Genomic DNA, 16,956 nt, shown 5'->3' with positions numbered 1-16,956 from the left:
ACACACACACACAGCCCTACACCACTTCTGTCTGATTCAGCAAAGCCCTTGATAAGAAATGTCATCCTTCGTTGGGTAATTTTAGCCCTGGAAGATAAGCATCTCTCTCAGGCTCAAACATATGGCAGGCTGCAGGAAAACTTGCAGCAAAGGAGCAACGTAATTCATTTGCTGAAGCTAAACGTACCTGGGGAACAGGGCAGGGGGGAGGGAAAGGTGTGTGTGTGTGTGTGCGCGCGCGCGTGCGTGCACCCCCCCCCAATTTGATGCAATACCAAGTGCCACACTATCCGTCATGGGGAGGAGAGGCACAAACTGAAAACTCAAACGAGGTTCAAGCCAAACTGTTTCACCAAGATTTTAACACCACCGAAACAAGATTCCACAGCCTTGAAATCCTAGCTAGTCCAACCCCATGCAATGCAGGAATCTTTGGCCCGATGTGGGGTTCGAACCCGCAACTCTGGGATTAAGAGTCCCATGCTCTTGTTGTTTAGTCGTGTCCGACTCTTCGTGACGCCCTGGACCAGAGCACGCCAGGCACTCCTGTCTTCCACTGCCTCCCGCAGTTTGGTCAGACTCATGTTGGTAGCTTTGAGAACACTGTCCAACCATCTCATCCTCTGTCATCCCCTTCTCCTTGTGCCCTCCATCTTTCCCAACATCAGGGTCTTTTCCAGGGAGTCTTCTTTTCTCATGAGGTGGCCAAAGTACTGGGGTCTCAGCTTCAGGATCTGTCCTTCCAGTGAGCACTCAGGGCTGGTTTTCTTCTGAATGGATAGGTTTGATCTTTTTGCAGTCCATGGGACTCTCAAGAGTCTCCTCCAGCACCATAATTCAAAAGCATCAATACTGACTGAGTTATCCAGCCTCACATAAATCAGCAGGGTTTAAAGGGTTTTTGACTTCTGGAGGCGGCGCCATCAATAATGGCGGATTCCCTCCAGCTGTGAGGGAATAACTCCACGGAAATCGGGTCTAACCGCGACGGCGACGCGGGGACCCTTTAGGAAACTACAGGCGGGAGAAGCCTCTGTTCGTAGGACTCAGCGGGCACCTTTAGCACCCCCCCTAACTGCGAGGGAACCCCGTAAGGGGTCCCGGAGCGAAGCGGGGAGACAGGCGCGGTGCTGAGAGCCAACTGCTTCTTCCGTGGAGCGAAGCCGCACAGCCGTTGCCGGAGAGCGCTGACCTTTTTCCTGGGACAATTCGGCTAACAGACAACTACCCGTGAGTAGGTAAAGTTCAAAGACCGGGGGATTCAAGAAAAAGAGGATTAATTTGGCACTGAAACGGGAAGGCGGAAACAGGAAGTCCGCCTTCCTTTCTGTATATAGATCAAAGCAAAGACTGATTAAGCTAACGCTGGAGAGTTGGGTTTAAAAGGACTTAAATCCTAACGTCAAATTAAAAGATTTCCCTCCTTGAATTGCAGGAGAGGGGAGGGAAGAGGAGAAAATATATTTTGCCTGAAGGAAAAGTGGAGGAAAAAGGAGTAAAAGACCACCACTTAATCCTTGGGAACGGACTGCCAGATTAATAAAATTGCTGTACTGAGAATCGCACTATTTATGGACAATGTAACTTTGTGACAGCTAACTCTGCAAGTGAGACACTTTTACTCTGAGGGTTACTTTGAATTTGGAACTGCTGCTTTTCTCCTTTGTAAAAGGGGGACTTTGGAAAATCGGAAAAGAGACTTTATTGTAACACCATTGATCGCTACTGTGTCCCCCTAGAGGAACTTTGAAATTGTTGCAACTAGCCAGGGGATTTTCCACTCTCGACTGGCCTGGGATACTTCCGTAGCAAAACAAGTTTCGACTGTGGGATTGACCTTGACTTTCAGATTCCTAGATAAAGTGGCATGGCAGACTTGCTTCAGGAAAAGACAACAAGATCGGGAAAGGTTAGACAGCAGCAGACTAGCGTAACGCAGCAGCGTAGAGCATCCGTATCTGCCTCTGCATCTGTATCTGCCCCTTCTGCATCACAAGGAAAAGACTCTGCACAAGGGAAAGATCCTGCACAAGTTGGGCCTAAAGGAATGGCTACTGAAGAGGGATTCACTTCAGTATTAAATAAAATTTTTGAAAGTTTGGAAAAACTAAGTAACCAAGTCACTGAAGCGACTACCAAAATTGATCAAAATACTATTAGCATCAACAATTTGGGGCAGAAGGTGAACTCAAATACAGAAGCTATCGAAAGACTGTTGCAAGAATCCGCTTCAAACCAAAAGGCAGTTGAGGAAGCAAAGGAAAAAGTGCTGGCTGTAGAGGAAAAGATTCCACCTATATGCAAAGAGCTAAAGGACCACCGGTCGCTTCTGTCTATGATCGAACTTAAGGAAAAACAGATTAATCTGAGAATCAGGGCGGTCCCTGAATTGGAAAAAGACAGTTTGACTGACTTTCTTACGAAGGAATTTGCAGAATTTTGGAATTTGGATGCTAAGCAAGACTTCAAGATAGTAAGTGCTTTTAGACTTGGAAGAGGAGGGAGAAAGAACAGAGCGAGAGACTGTTTGGTTACCCTCCGAACGAAAGAAGAGAGAGATAAAATATTGAGTCTGCACTTCCAGAAGACCTTGGAAATAAACGATTCAAGAGTGGAGATATTCAAGGATATTCCGAAATACTTATTGGATCTTAGAACTAACTACGGAGATTTGGTGGCCTTGTTGAGAAGTAACAGAATTGCTTTCAGGTATGGAATTGGCGGAAATGACTGGCAGAATCCGAGACCTGGGAGAAGAGTTGGTGGAAGAAGATTGGAAGAAATTTAAAGATTATTTGCAGAAACACTGTAAAATTAATGAATGTTAAAATGATGCTGGATTGGAAATAAGTGGTATTAGCAACAAAGTTAATAAGAATATGCAAAAATGAATTGTTAATGGATGAAAATACAGAGTTATAAAATGTTAAGATATAGAGCTAAGATAAATGAAAGAGGGTAAGGATTTGCTGATTTGATTATTTAAATGGGAATACAAGAAGGGGAGGTGTGAGGAGGTCAAAGAAACAAGCAAATGAGTTTTAAGTTATGAAAAATGGAATTGTTTTTAATTTTTCTTATTTTTTCTGTGCTTTTATCTTTATTTTTTCTTTTATTATATGTTTTTGTATTTATGTTTTTGTAAAACTTCAATAAATATTTCTTTAAAAAAAATAAAAATAAAGTGAATTCATCATTACTGCATGCAGGTAGTTCAAATTCGAGGCCTTGTGGGCAAAAAACCACAACTTAACTTTTTGCATTTACCTTTGCTTTGCATGATTTATTCCAGTTTTTGCTCGTGCCGACAAACTGAATCTACGTCAAAGAGCACACAGAGAGTAATAGAGCAATGGATTTAATGAAGAAGCTGTGCTTCCCACCTGACATCACTTTGTTCGGGTCACTGCAATATACTGGGACAGAGAGAAGGAAGAGGAAGGCAGCAGTGAGGTCAACACAGTGTGAATGAGCTGGCATGAATGCTGCATTGGCTCCGCCGGTGCGTTTGCATGGCACCAACAGCACCCCTTCCCCTCCCCATCTTGGTCTGCTGCAGTGACCCAGCCGGAAGGAGGTCCAGTGACTCTCAAAGCACCACCCGGCCAGCCGCTCCTAGAATAATAGCTACAAAGAGAGTAGGGTTATCTCCCGCTTGGACTACTGCAATGCGTTCTACGTGGGGCTACCTTTGAAGGTGACCCGGAAACTACAACTAATCCAGAATGCGGCAGCTAGACTGGTGATTGGGAGCAGCCGCCGAGACCATATAACACCGGTCTTGAAAGACCTACATTGGCTCCCAGTACGTTTCTGAGCACAATTCAAAGTGTTGGTGTTGACCTTTAAAGCCCTAAATGGCCTTGGCCCAGTACACCTGAAGGAGCGTCTCCACCCCCATCATCCAGCCCAGACACTGAGGTCCAGCTCCGAGGGCCTTCTGGCGGTTCCCTCACTGCGAGAAGCCAAGTTACAGGGAACCAGGCAGAGGGCCTTCTCGGTAGTGGCACCCGCCCTGTGGAACGCCCTCCCACCAGATGTCAAAGAGAACAACAACTACCAGACTTTTAGAAGACATCTGAAGGCAGCCTTGTTTAGGGAAGCTTTTAATGTTTGATGTATTGCAGTATTTGTTTTTTGGAAGCCGCCCAGAGTGGCTGGGTAAGCCCAGCCAGATGGGCGGGGTATAAATAATATAAATTATTATATTATTATTATTATAGGTGCTTGAAGCTCAGAGTGTCTCTCTCTGTCCTCTGGTCATTGAGAAGCCTCCCCTTCCTGCCCTTGGCTGCTCTCAGAGCTATACCAAGCACTGCCCATGGGTTCCCAAGTTTTCCTCTGTAAAAATAACAGCAATAACCAGAGGGCTAGAAACTTGGGCTTCAATTCTATTACCCGTTCACCTGTGAGCAGGCCGAATTGAATTCAATGGGACTTACTTCTAGTAGCCAAGTATAGGACTGCACTGTTGCTTTAAAATCACGCGGAGAAAGATGTCAGCAAGTTCAAATTCTGGGACATGATGCCAGGTTCTGTGCAGGAGGTGAAAAACCCCCAGACACTGAAAGTTTGCACAGAACCACGGTGACGTTCCCCAGGTGTATCTAGATTGTTAGAAATTTCCCTGTATTTGATTACTATAAGCCCTCTTGAGGGCTATTTGTCACACTCCAAATTACTTTCTAACTGCACATTACATTTAAAACGCAGGTGGCGCTGTGGTCTAAACCACTGAGCCTAGGGCGGTTTGAATCCCCACGACGGGATGAGCTCCCGTTGCTCGGTTCCAGCTCCTGCCAACCCAGCAGTTTGAAAGCACATCAAAGTGCAAGTAGATAAATAGGTACCATTCCAGCGGGAAAGCTAAATGGCGTTTCCATGCGCTGCTCTGGTTGCGCCAGAAGCGGCTTAGTCATGCTGGCCACATGACCCAGAAAAACTGTCTGTGGACAAACGTCAGCTCCCTCGGCCAGTAAAGCGAGATGAGCGCCGCAACGCCAGAGTCGTTCGCAACAGGACTTAACTGTCAGGGGTCCTTTACCTTTTACATTTAAAACACTCTGCTTTTTAAGGGCTCAACCTTGTAGCATTAAAAAGCAAACAATAGACTCAATACAAAAAAAAAAATTCTTCCAGTAGCACCTTAAAGACCAACTAAGTTAGTTCTTGGTATGAGCTTTCGTGTGCATGCACACGAAAGCTCATACCAAGAACTAACTTAGTTGGTCTTTAAGGTGCTACTGGAAGAAAAAAAATTTTTTTGTTTTGACTATGGCAGACCAACACGGCTACCTATCTGTAAATAGACTCAACAAATGCATTTGGTTTAAGACAATCAATAATGGTCTACTCCATTGTTAAAACTGTTGTATTTTCATTATATTCACACAGAGTGGACAGAGTCTAATCTTTCCTTCAAAAGCAGGCTATGGCGTCCAGGGTCAATGGAAGGCTTGCATTCCATCAGTGATTCCCCATCCAAACCCAACAACAGCCTTTGTTCTGTATCCTAATTAGAATCACGGGAGGCGGCAGGATGTGTGTGAGAATTTTGGGAGCCTCACCTCAATTAACTTGAAGAGCCCATTTGTTTCCTCCTGAAACTCTATTAGTTGAAGGTGTTTATAACTTCCCGCCTCCCAGAATTTGCACAAGCAACCCATTCTCACGTCATCAAGTCGGTTTTATCTAAGGAAAACATAGGCCGCCACCAGTGCTGGATTTATGTATAAGCTAAACAAGCTATAGCTTAGGGTCCCACTCTCTTGGGGCCCCCCAAAAAATATACTTCTTCTTAATTGCATTTCACTATTAATATAGAGTGGTACCTCGAGTTAAGAACTTAATTCGTTCTGGAGGTCTGTTCTTAACCTGAAACTGTTCTTAACCTGAGGTACCACTTTAGCTAATGGGGCCTCCTGCTGCCGCCACGCGATTGCTGTTCTCATCCTGAAGCAAAGTTCTTAACCCAAGGTACTATTTCTGGGTTAGTGGAGTCTGTAACCTGAAGTGTCTGTAACCCGAGGTACCACTGTACTACTTCTTAATTGTATTTCAGCTCAACAATTACTTTGATAAAATACATATTTTGTTATGTGCAAATGGCTTTAGATACCCATTAGGTCCATAAATTACCATATAGCATATATTCAACACAAAACAACCGCGACAATTTGTTGTTGACAGAGGACAGCTGGACATATAAAGGGCCCCATTACCTTCGGTAGCTTAGGGCCTCATCAAACCTAAATCCGGCCCTGGCCACCACACACATAAATACTCACACACACACAAAACCCACCTACCCATAATTTCCCAACAGGTCAAAGACAAAGCAATGCAGAGGGTATATACAAAAATACAGAGTCACATCACTGGGTCCATCTAAGTTTGTCCACAATGACTTGCAGCAGGTCGCCAGGGTTTCAGGCAAGCAGTTTTTATGCTCACAACAACCTTGTGAGGTAGGTTAGGCTGAGAAGTGGTGACTGGCCCAAGATTTCCCCCAGTGAAATTTATGGCTGAGTGAGGATTCAAACCCTTGTCTCCCAGGTCCTAAGTCCAACACTCTAACCATTACGCCACACTGGCCAGAGACTGGACCTGGGACCTTCTGCCTTCAAAGTAGGTCCTCTACAACTGAGCCACAGTCCTTGGCAGACACTGCGGAGGAACGGTCAAAAGCCAGAAGTGATTAGGGTGCAAAGTTTCAAAGCAATTCTGCCTCAGGACGGATATTAATGATGCCAGCGTAATTAAACTTTCAGTTATTTCCTGCCATTCTCTAAGTTGTTTTAAACTCCTTTTAATATTGTGTTTCAATTAATGTAACACGCCCTGGGACCTTAGGGGGAAGGGAGGAAATAATTATAATAATAATAATAATAATAATAATAATAATAATAATAATAATGGTCTACAGTTGAGAGTGCAGGGAGCAGGTGTGGGGTCCTTAATCAAGAAATATTCCCCACTCGCATTTTCACTCTGCATCCAACCTGTGGGGGAAAGGGAATGTACACACAGCCTTAAATTGGTAGATCTGTTGGGCGCAGGGGGGTCTCTGCCCTCTTCCTACCAAATCGGTACTTTCTCCTTGCCTGCTTCCTTTGGAACATCTCACCCAGTAAGCCTTGCTCATGTCTCCAGCACATGCTTTCTGCATTCGCCGAAAGCTGCTAAGTTGCTCGCTGGCTTCATCGCAGAACAATCTGCTGCGATCAGCTGTGAAGGGTCGTTTGCTGGGCAGCAAGTGAACCGGTTAACCTCTGAGCTATATAAACTATCCTTTATAAACATCTGAGCTATATAAACTACCCTTGAAACGTTGCAGGATTCTCCCCCCCCCCCCCCCAAAAAAAAAACTTTCTTGCAAAATGCTTCTGGAAGACACGGCAGCCTTAAAATTGTGAGCGGCGGCTGTGCAAAGCTGCAGCTACGCTGTTCAGCCCCAAACAGGAGACGAAGGGTGTGTTATCTATCAATGCTACTTTTTCGAAAGACCCCAGGCCCGTTCCAAATTTGCCTTACCAAGGGAACGTTTTTGCACGCTCCAGGCATCTCTAGTGGCCTTATTTATTTGTTTGGTTGTAAGAATTCTAAACAAGAATGGGAGAATGATCGCGGCTGTGTACATTAAGGTGAGGCGTTGATGGGGGCAGGGGGCTATTTATTTGAAAAACACAGAGAGGATAAAATGAGTGTGAAGGATATGTCTGATGCCTTAAGCATCTGGGCAAAAGGGGCAAACAAACAACGTTAACAGAGGCAGCACTACAATCTGACAAAAGGTATATGGTCCTATGTGGCCTAGGACCCACGTACCTACGGGACCGCCTCTCCTGGTATGCTCCGCGGAGGAACTTAAGGTCCACAAATGACAACATTTTGGAGGTCCCAAATCGCAAGGTGGTTAGATTGGTCTCAGCTAGGGCCAGGGCCTTTTCAGTACTGGCCCCGATTTGGTGGAACGCTCTGTCACAAGATACTAGGGCCCTGCGGGACTTGACATCTTTCCGCAGGGCCTGCAAGACAGAGCTGTTCCGCCTGGCCTTTGGTTTGGACTCAGTTTGACCCTTATGTTTCCCTCCCCTTATGGTCTTGATCTATTGGCTACTTTTAAAATGAGGCTGCATTTTAAATTGCATTTTAACCTGTATTTTAAATTGGTCCCCCCTTATGTTTTTTACTGTGATTTTATTGGTGAGCCTGGCTCTGGCCAGGGAGAGCAGGTATAAATAATTTTTATCATCATCATCTAGCGCCGTATAAATTTGGGAGGAACTAGGATTGGGGTTCAGATTCTGTTACCTGCTAGGATAATCTTCACTTGCTGGTTCGTCAAGGGCCTCCAAATTCACACAGGTGCTTCTGAGTCCTCTGTCATTTCTGTTACATGCACTTTTCCACTTTCCCTTTCACCGCCCTTGATAAGTTTTTCCGATTTCTCCTTTGGATGGGTTTTCAAGAGTTTCCTTCTTTGCCTTCTTGACGCCTCCAACCAGCAGCTCACTGCGATGCCTTTGGGGGCCCACTTCTTTTATCAAATAATGACCATGTATAATATATTTTCTTGAAGAAAACCACCACAGCCACCAAACCCTGAAGATGCACACCCATGCAAAATTCTTCTCGTCTCCAGGGACAACCGATGAACATCTCCAAGGCTCCAGAAATACTTTCCTCAATGGAAGGCGCTGCTAGGTTCGCCTTGGCCACCACACCTGTGAAGAAGGGAGAGGACACACTTACTGAAGGGGAAACAAAACCAAAGGCTTGTACACTGGATTAAGCAGCTTCACACAACCAGCCCTATTCAGCCATTACAGCAATCTGGAAGCAGGACAGAGGAGTGGGGCTGAGAACGCAGGATCCAACCAACATCCCGCCCCAGTCGAAGACAGCTCTCTGAAGCAGACAGCTGGCTTCTACTTGCGTAAGCTTCCCACACGATGTAGACCACATCCACACCATAAACTTAAAGCACTATCATGCCACTTTAAACAGCCCTGGCTTCTGCCCAAAGAATTCTGGGAATTGTAGTCTGTTAAGGGTTCTTAGGAGACATCCATTCCCCGCCCTGAGCTACAATTCATGGAGGGAACCATCAATCCTTCTTCAAAAGGAATTCTGGAGTTGTAGTTCTGCGAGGGTAATGGGTATCTCCTAAGAAATCTTGTGTGCCCTCTACAAACTACAGCTCCCAGAATTCTTTGGGGGAAGCCATGGCTGATTAGGTTCCACCTTATTAAGTTCCCTCAAGGTGGAACTTAAATGCAATTAATAATAATTATTATAATAATAATAACAATAATTGTGCTAAGGGGCCTCCGCAGATATAGTCTCACAGGGGCACTAACTGGCGAAATCTCAGAAGCCAGACGGCAGCTGAACATGAGCTTCCCCATAGATGCTATGAGGCTCCAGTGACATGCATTATTTTTGCCCCGTGAGACGCATGCTAATTGATGCAAAACATGGTGGGGCGTGCCAATTAATCTGCATAATTTATGCATGCTGATGCACGTGCTGGATCTACTGCTTGCAACGGGCATGTCTGCAGTTATTTGCAGGTAAAAACACACAGCATGTGATAGCAGGGTTTAGAACCGCCACTCGCAGAAGCTATGGGCAAGGGTTACTGTTTGCAAGCTGCTTGGCCAGAGCTCCTAATCCCAGAGTGCGGAACGTGCTCAGCATGTAGCACGCTGGCCACGGTTCAGGTTACCTGCCCTCTACACCCCCATCCGCGATCACTCAATGGCAAATGAGGAACCTAAGGTCTCACGCTGGGTCTCCATATTTTTCTCATGTAAGGAAATCGCCACTGTGGGGCCCACCCAGGCTCTTTCGATCGGAATAGGGAATCTTACCACCTGGATCAAATTTAAGAGCCACGACCCTCACGCAATACCCCTGGGAATGGTGACGGTGACGTTTCGGAGGAGGTGGGGGTGAGCAATTTATCCAGGCCATGTTACACGGGGAGCAGGAAAAAAACCAAACACGTCCCACTGGATCTTACACAGAGAGACGTAAGAAGACATAACAGGAGGAGCTGCTTGCGAAATCCTTGAAATGACAGCATTATTGGGGGCATAGCTTGGGGTGGGGCACCCATTCTGCATGCAGAAGGGCCTTGGCTCCATCCCCAGAACCTTCAGGTTAAGGCTGGGAAAGAATCCCTGTTTGGAAAGCACAGAGAGATGCTCCCGGATTGCTACGGACGATGCTGAACCAGGTGGACCAATGGTCTGATTCAGTATAAGCCCCTGTTTCTGCCCAAGTTAAGCATCTCTGAAACTTGACTCACGGGTTGGAGCCAGTCAGGCAAAAACTATCAAGTTGATTGAGAAGCAGAGACTGGAGGGGGTGGGGCTTGGGCAGGGGGTGGGGCCTGGGGAGATAAACAAGAGCCAGATGGAGAGGTTTGGAGGGTGACTTTTGGGCCACCGAGTCTGAGGTCCCCCACCCGACTAATAATAATAATTTATTATTTATACCCCGCCCATCTGGCTGGGTTTCCCCAACCACTCTGGGCGGCTTCCAACAGAACACTAAAATACAATAACCTCTTAAACGTTAAAAGCTTCCCTAAACAGGGCTGCCTTCAGATGTCTTCTAAAAGTCTGGCAGTTGTTTTTGTCTTTGACATCTGGTGGGAGGGCGTTCCACAGGGTAGGTGCCACTACTGAGAAGGCCCTCTGCCTGGTTCCCTGTAACTTGGCTTCTCGCAGCGAGGGAACCGCCAGAAGGCCCTCGGGACTGGACCTCAGTGTTCCGGGCAGAACGATGGAGGTGGAGATGCTCCTTCAGGTATACTGGGCTGAGGCCCCAACAGTTCTTAAACTATGAATTGTGTCAGAATATGAAGATACGGTTTGGTTGGTTTACAGAGCCATCGTTTCCTGGTTTGGATGTAACAGGAAACGAAGGTTAACTACGGCTTCCTGGCATGGTCAGTCACCTGTTGGCTTACAGAGGCTGCTTTGTTTGGAAAGTATTCACTGTGGTTTCCTGGTTTGGATGTAACAGGAAATGGTGGTTGGGGCAGCTTCATGGCGTGGCTGATCACTTGTACGAAGGGGGAATTTGACTGTGTGAAGGCAAGCGGTAAAAGGGGTGCCATATTTTCCAGAGACACCCTTCTACACCTCCTGCACGAAGCCTCACCTTTTTCCATTTTGCAGATACAAAACTACGATGTGCTTTTGTTAAGATCCACTCCCTCCCACCCCCACTTCGCCCCTTTTCTCTGAATCACAGAACGGACGTAAACCCATTTAGCAGCTACCTGCATTCAGACACGACGACGTCAGGATTAAAAGCTTTGGTGCCGAAAATAGAACCAGGGTTGTAAGCACAGAAAGGTATAAATAGGGGGGGGGGGGAATATATATCAAGGAAATGACTCAGGGATCGAAGGTTCAAATGAATAATGTATTTGTTTTTCCTGCCGCGGTGTTTTCCTCAGAGCTATCTCTGTGCAAATAGAAGCCTGTGGACACTCATATTATTCCCGTGCTGGTTTTCTGAGAACTGCAACGTTATGAGGAGCGCAGGCCGGGTGAAGCGTACTGCGGAGGGCAGAAAAACACTGGAACTGTGATTCCCCATGAGCAGCAGAGTCTGTCAAGTGCATGAGTGCTCAAAACACCTTGCACATTTGCGTCACACGCTGGACACATGGTGAGCTCCCCAAGCTCTCTGGCAGTGTGAGAAAGTCAAATATATAAGCTAATCACCAATTGGCACCTTAAGCCTAGGCTGCAGTTGTCTATACACTGTAGTCTAGCCAAGGTTGGGGAAGATCAATAGCTCAGAGCCACAGTTCCTGCATTGCAAGGGGTTGGGCTAGATGGCCTTTGGGGTCCCCCTTCCAACTCTACAATTCTGTGGTTCCGTGACTCTAACGGGGATGAGCCCATATGCATCCGAGACGAAGCTCCAGGGCAAAGGATGAGGCTGCTGGGCAGCTTTTATCCAAGAAACCAGAATGCCTGGGAAGAAGAGGAACTCAGAGCTGATATGACACGTCCGCAGAGGCAGTCAGGCCTAAGAGTTGCTTTTCGGTGAATTGAAAGTTCCCTGATCAGAACTGCCTATCAAATCAAGACACATCCTTGCCACACGACACCATCCACTGTAACAAGTTGTCTCTGGGGTACTGCAATACAGTGGTACCTCCGTTTACGAACTTAAGCTGTTCTGGAATTCCGTTCTTAAACTGAAACCGTTCTGAAACCGGGGCGTGCTTTCCTTAATGAGGCCTCCCGCTGCCGGTGCCCTTCCACTGTTCAGATTCCGTTCTTAGACTGAAGTAAAGTTCACAAACTGGGACACTACTTCCGGTTTTGCGGAGTTTGTAAACCGAATCGTTGGTAAACAGGACTGTTCTTAACCGAAGTAAAGGTAAAGGTTGCGGCGCTCATCTCGCTTTATTGGCTGAGGGAGCCGGCGTACAGCTTTCAGGTCATGTGGCCAGCATGACTAAGCCGCTTCTGGCAAACCAGAGCAGTGCATGGAAACGCCATTTACCTTCCCGCCAGAGCGGTACTTGGACGTGCTTTCGAACTGCTAGGTTGGCAGGAGCAGGGACTGAGCAACGGGAGCTCACCCCGTCATGGGGATTCAAACCGCTGACTTTCTGATTGGCAAGTCCTAGGCTCTGTGGTTTAACCCACAGCGCCACCCGCGTCCCTATAACCGAGGTACCACTGTAATAATAATAAAAACCACACAAAATGATTAATTCTGGAAAAGATCTGCATAAAACCAAGGGCGACAGTAGCCTTGTCAAGAAGGTATGTGCACATGCATTCAAACACACACACACAAACACACACACACACACACCTGTAATTCCTGGTGGTGAAGCTCAGTTGTGCTGGGCACAGCCTTGCAAAGAGGCAGTTTCTCGCAGACAACTCAACTCACAGAAACTTGCTTTAATTAGAGTTCTGGGTCTGCAGGGCACCGGCCTCCGGGAAAATTCAAGGAGAAGGCGATGGTGCTTATAAAACTCCAGGCCGATCGGCGCACATATAAACCACATTACAGGCCGTAATCAAAAGAGGATCATGTGGGTGGGGGAACCATCACAGAAAACTCTCCTCCGCTCTGCTACGGAGGATCAAAGAGCAGAAACAAGTTTTTGGGTCCTCCCAAAGATTCTGCCTTTGGGGAGGTGACGGGGTTGGGAAGGCTGCAGTTCAATTGCTTCCATTCACCACTTTTCGAGCCAAAGGCACTCCCAACCCTCCTGTCTTCTCCTCCTCTGCTTGCAAAAGCACTTCCCCAGCAGAGAGAATTAGCAAGGCATGCGAATGACTTCATAGCTGCTCCTGCAATAGGAACCGGGGTGTGTGCCCCTGCGAAAGGCCTGGAACGGCTGTCGAGGGAGCAGCCATGTTGGGGGCAGGGCGTACGGGCAGTCAGGACTATTTCCCAAACCCGCGGCATTTCTGACGCTGCTCATCTCCAGCCGACACCAGTCACCCAAGGACAGAAAACGGACAGAGGGATTACTGAGAATTACAACTCGGCTAATCGCACACCCAAGTCCCGGGCAAGGAAGGTCACGGGAATCTAGGTCATGCACGCCAGAGTGTGACACTTCCAAGTCGGCGCTTGATGCTACCTAACCCATTTACGCGGGGTATGTAGGAACACAAAGCTATGGTTTTCCCAGTAGTGATGTATGGAAGTGAGAGCTGGACCATAAAGAAAGCTGATCGCCAAAGAATTGATGCTTTTGAATTATGGTGCTGGAGGAAACTCTTGAGAGTTCCATGGACTGCAAGAAGATCAAACCTATCCATTCTGAAGGAAATCAGCCCTGAGTGCTCACTGGAAGGTCAAATCCTGAAGCTGAGACTCCAATACTTTGGCACCTCATGAGAAGAGAAGACTCCCTGGAAAAGACCCTGATGTTGGGAAAGAAGGAGAAGGGGACGACAGAGGACGAGATGGTTGGACAGTCTTCTCGAAGCTACCAGCATGAGCTTGACCAAATTGCGGGAGGCAGTGGAAGACAGGAGTGCCTGGCGTGCTCTGGTTCATGGGATCATGAAGAGTCGGACATGACTAAATGACTAAACAACAACAACAACATGTAGGAACACCAGAACCTAGGAAGATACCTTGCTACAGATGCTTGATTTGAGATTCCGGGCATTTGACTAGATGACACTCGGGGGTTCCAATACTACGGGGTTCTATGATTCTATGTTGAGACCACCCGCCTCCTTTGCTCAGCGGTGTCTGACTACCAGTGGCTCCCCAGGGTTTCACAACAGTATGAAATTAAACACAAACAGAAAAATGAAATCGCTGGACAGCACAGCAGTTAAGAAACAAATGAGTTTGCAGCCAAAACAAACATATAAATCAATAAACTCAAAACAGTCAATGGCATTCAAAATAGATAAAGCTATTGTTGCCTAGATGACACACACACACCCCACCATCCCTGCCCTCTCTGTGATGAAAGTTACAGCTACAGCGGTACCTCGGTTGTCAAACTTAATCCATTCTGGGAGTCCACTTAACTCCCGGAACAGTTCGAAAACCAAAGCACAGCTTTCGATTGGCTGCAGGAGCGTCCTGCACTCAATCGGACGCCACGGAACCCATGTCGGATGTTTGGCTTCCGAAAAACTCACTTCCAAGTTTTTGGCATTCGGGAGCCGATTTGTTTGGGAGCTAAGCCATTCGACAACTAAGGTACCACTGTGATTGTTCATTTACCCAACATGGCTGCCCTGCTCACAGCTGTGAAGAATATTCTTACATTATGTCACCACTAGGAAAAAGAGCATAGAACAGGTCGATACAGTGGTACCTTGGGTTACAGACGCTTCAGGTTACAGACTCCACTAACCCAGAAATAGTACCTTGGGTTAAGAACTTTGCTTCAGGATGAGAACAGAAATCGCGCGGCGGTGGCACAGTGGCAGCGGGAGGCCCCATTAGCTAAAGTGGTACCTCAGATGAAGAACAGTTTCAGGTTAAGAACGGACCTCCGGAACGAATTAAGTTCTTAACCCGAGGTACCACTGTATATAGGTGGGCTGCCCCAGAATCAGCTGACTTTTCTTCTTTAAGTTAACCCAGATCAAGGCTGTCAGATGTTTAACTGATCATCAATCACGGTCAGTCCTTCATTTATTTTTCAGCAGAGCGCCTCGACCAAAAATGGCAACTAGACGTTCCATTTTGGCGACTGCAACCTTAGTTTAAGGAACCATTTGGCGCCTGGTTTCTATATCGGAGTTCCTAACACTGGGCACATGTCTTGCACACTACTCTGCTGTGATGTGCAGGACACAGAGTGGCTGTGACCGGACCCCAAACACCCAGTTGAGCCCGGGGGGCAGAGTTAAGGACTTGGAGATATTCTCTCTCCCCTAAAGGCTCAGCGCAGATTCCACCACCATTAGGGAGGAGAGATTGGCTAATCCGTCAGCCCGTTGAAAGACAGCAAACTGGCAAATAAGGGCAGCGAAAGACCCGCCCAGGGTTCCAAAGGATGCTCTCCTTTGAGAAGGCAGACACGCCTGAATCCATTAATGCTCTTTAATAGGCGAGCGAACGCCCTGCCAATAAAGCTGTCTGAGTTAACTAGCTGCCTACTCTGACAAGTCACTCCAGGTGAAAGGGCCAGGGGAAGGAGAGGACAGGAAGATGGGAGGCTGTCATTTGCTCCCGGGAGTTGCAAGGCTGATGATGACGGCTCGGGAGAAATCCCCAACTCAGCGGCACGCCTCTCTGGTAGCAAAGCAAGCAGCATTTCCAAAACAGAAAAATAAAAAGAGGTGGGCGTGTGTGCAAAGGCCAGAACTTGCTCGCCAGGGGTGGCGCAGTGGTTAGATGTCAGACTAGGACCTGGGAGACAAGGGTTCGAATCCCCACTCAGCCACTCCGGGTGACTCATTACAAGCTACAAGAAAGTAAGAGCTGCTCGACTGCTCAACCTCGGGAGGTTGTGGACTCTCCTTCCTTGGAGGTTTTTAAGCAAACAGCCATCTGTCAGGGATGCTTTAGCAGAAATTCCTGCATTGTAAGGGGGGCTGGACTAGATGACCCTTGGTGTCCCTTTCCAACTCTACAATTCTATCCGTAAATGTCAGAAAAGAAAATACAGGAGGACCTTGGTTTGATTCCTGACATATTAGATAGGCTAGGGAGAGACTCCTGTCAGAATTCCTGGACAGCTGCTGCCACTCCGTGTAGACAATGCTGGCTACAAAGGTCACCCGTTTCTGGAAAACACAGGAGTGCTCTTGTGTTCGAATCCTGATTGTGGGTTTCTCACAGGGTTGCCCACTGTAAGAACAGGGTGCTGGACCGGATGAGTCCCTGGCCGGATCCTGCAGGCTCCCCTTGTGTTCCCAGAAGCTCAGTGGCAATATTTTCCTATCGCTTTCAGGAGTAGCGGAATGAATGAATGATTTTATTATTTCGGTTACAGACCAGTTCCAGCCCACATAAAATATAGAATCATAGAATCATAGAGTTGGAAGAGACCACAAGGGCCATCGAGTCCAACCCCCTGCCAAGGAAGTCATAAAACACGATAGGGATAGATTTGAGTTTGCAATTAGGTATAACAGGGACAATACAGATATAGCAACAGTTAATATATATATATAAATTAAAACTTAGTCACTAACATATAACCTAAAATTATCATTTAAAACCTTAATCATTACGATAGCAGAGCTTGTTCCCTAAGTTTTATGGCAATCGCACAGAATTTGACCACCCTTAACGTGATCTCAGGATCCTTGTCTTCTACCAGGGATTTTAGACACTGAAGTTCGGATTCATTTGGAGATTTTTGCATAGCAGGGCTAATAAATACCAAGGATATATCCCCGTAGAAACGGCAGCGTAACAAGGCATGAGAGACAGTTTCTACCTTCATCTAGCCGCAGGGGCACAGAGGAATGA

At 47.0% G+C, this 16,956-nt stretch overlaps 1 long non-coding RNA gene across 2 annotated transcripts in view; it reads right to left on the bottom strand.

Annotated features, from left to right (window-relative positions):
- Nucleotides 1-16,956, bottom strand: part of LOC310766306 — a 143,185-nt gene that overhangs the window by 12,734 nt on the left and 113,495 nt on the right. Inside the window, exon 3 of one of the 2 annotated variants that reach the window (XR_014550043.1) lies at nucleotides 8,314-8,726. This is a non-coding gene — a long non-coding RNA (uncharacterized lncRNA). Of the gene's footprint in view, nucleotides 1-6,246; nucleotides 8,727-16,956 lie in introns of those variants that run through there. The other variant, XR_014550042.1, reaches the window with a different exon arrangement.

The sequence above is a fragment of the Podarcis filfolensis genome, assembly GCF_964270895.1.
Source record: "Podarcis filfolensis genome assembly, chromosome: 7".
Lineage (NCBI taxonomy): Eukaryota > Metazoa > Chordata > Lepidosauria > Squamata > Lacertidae > Podarcis > Podarcis filfolensis.
Note: the sequence above shows the minus strand (reverse complement) of the source record. Positions and strands in the feature narration are given on the sequence as shown.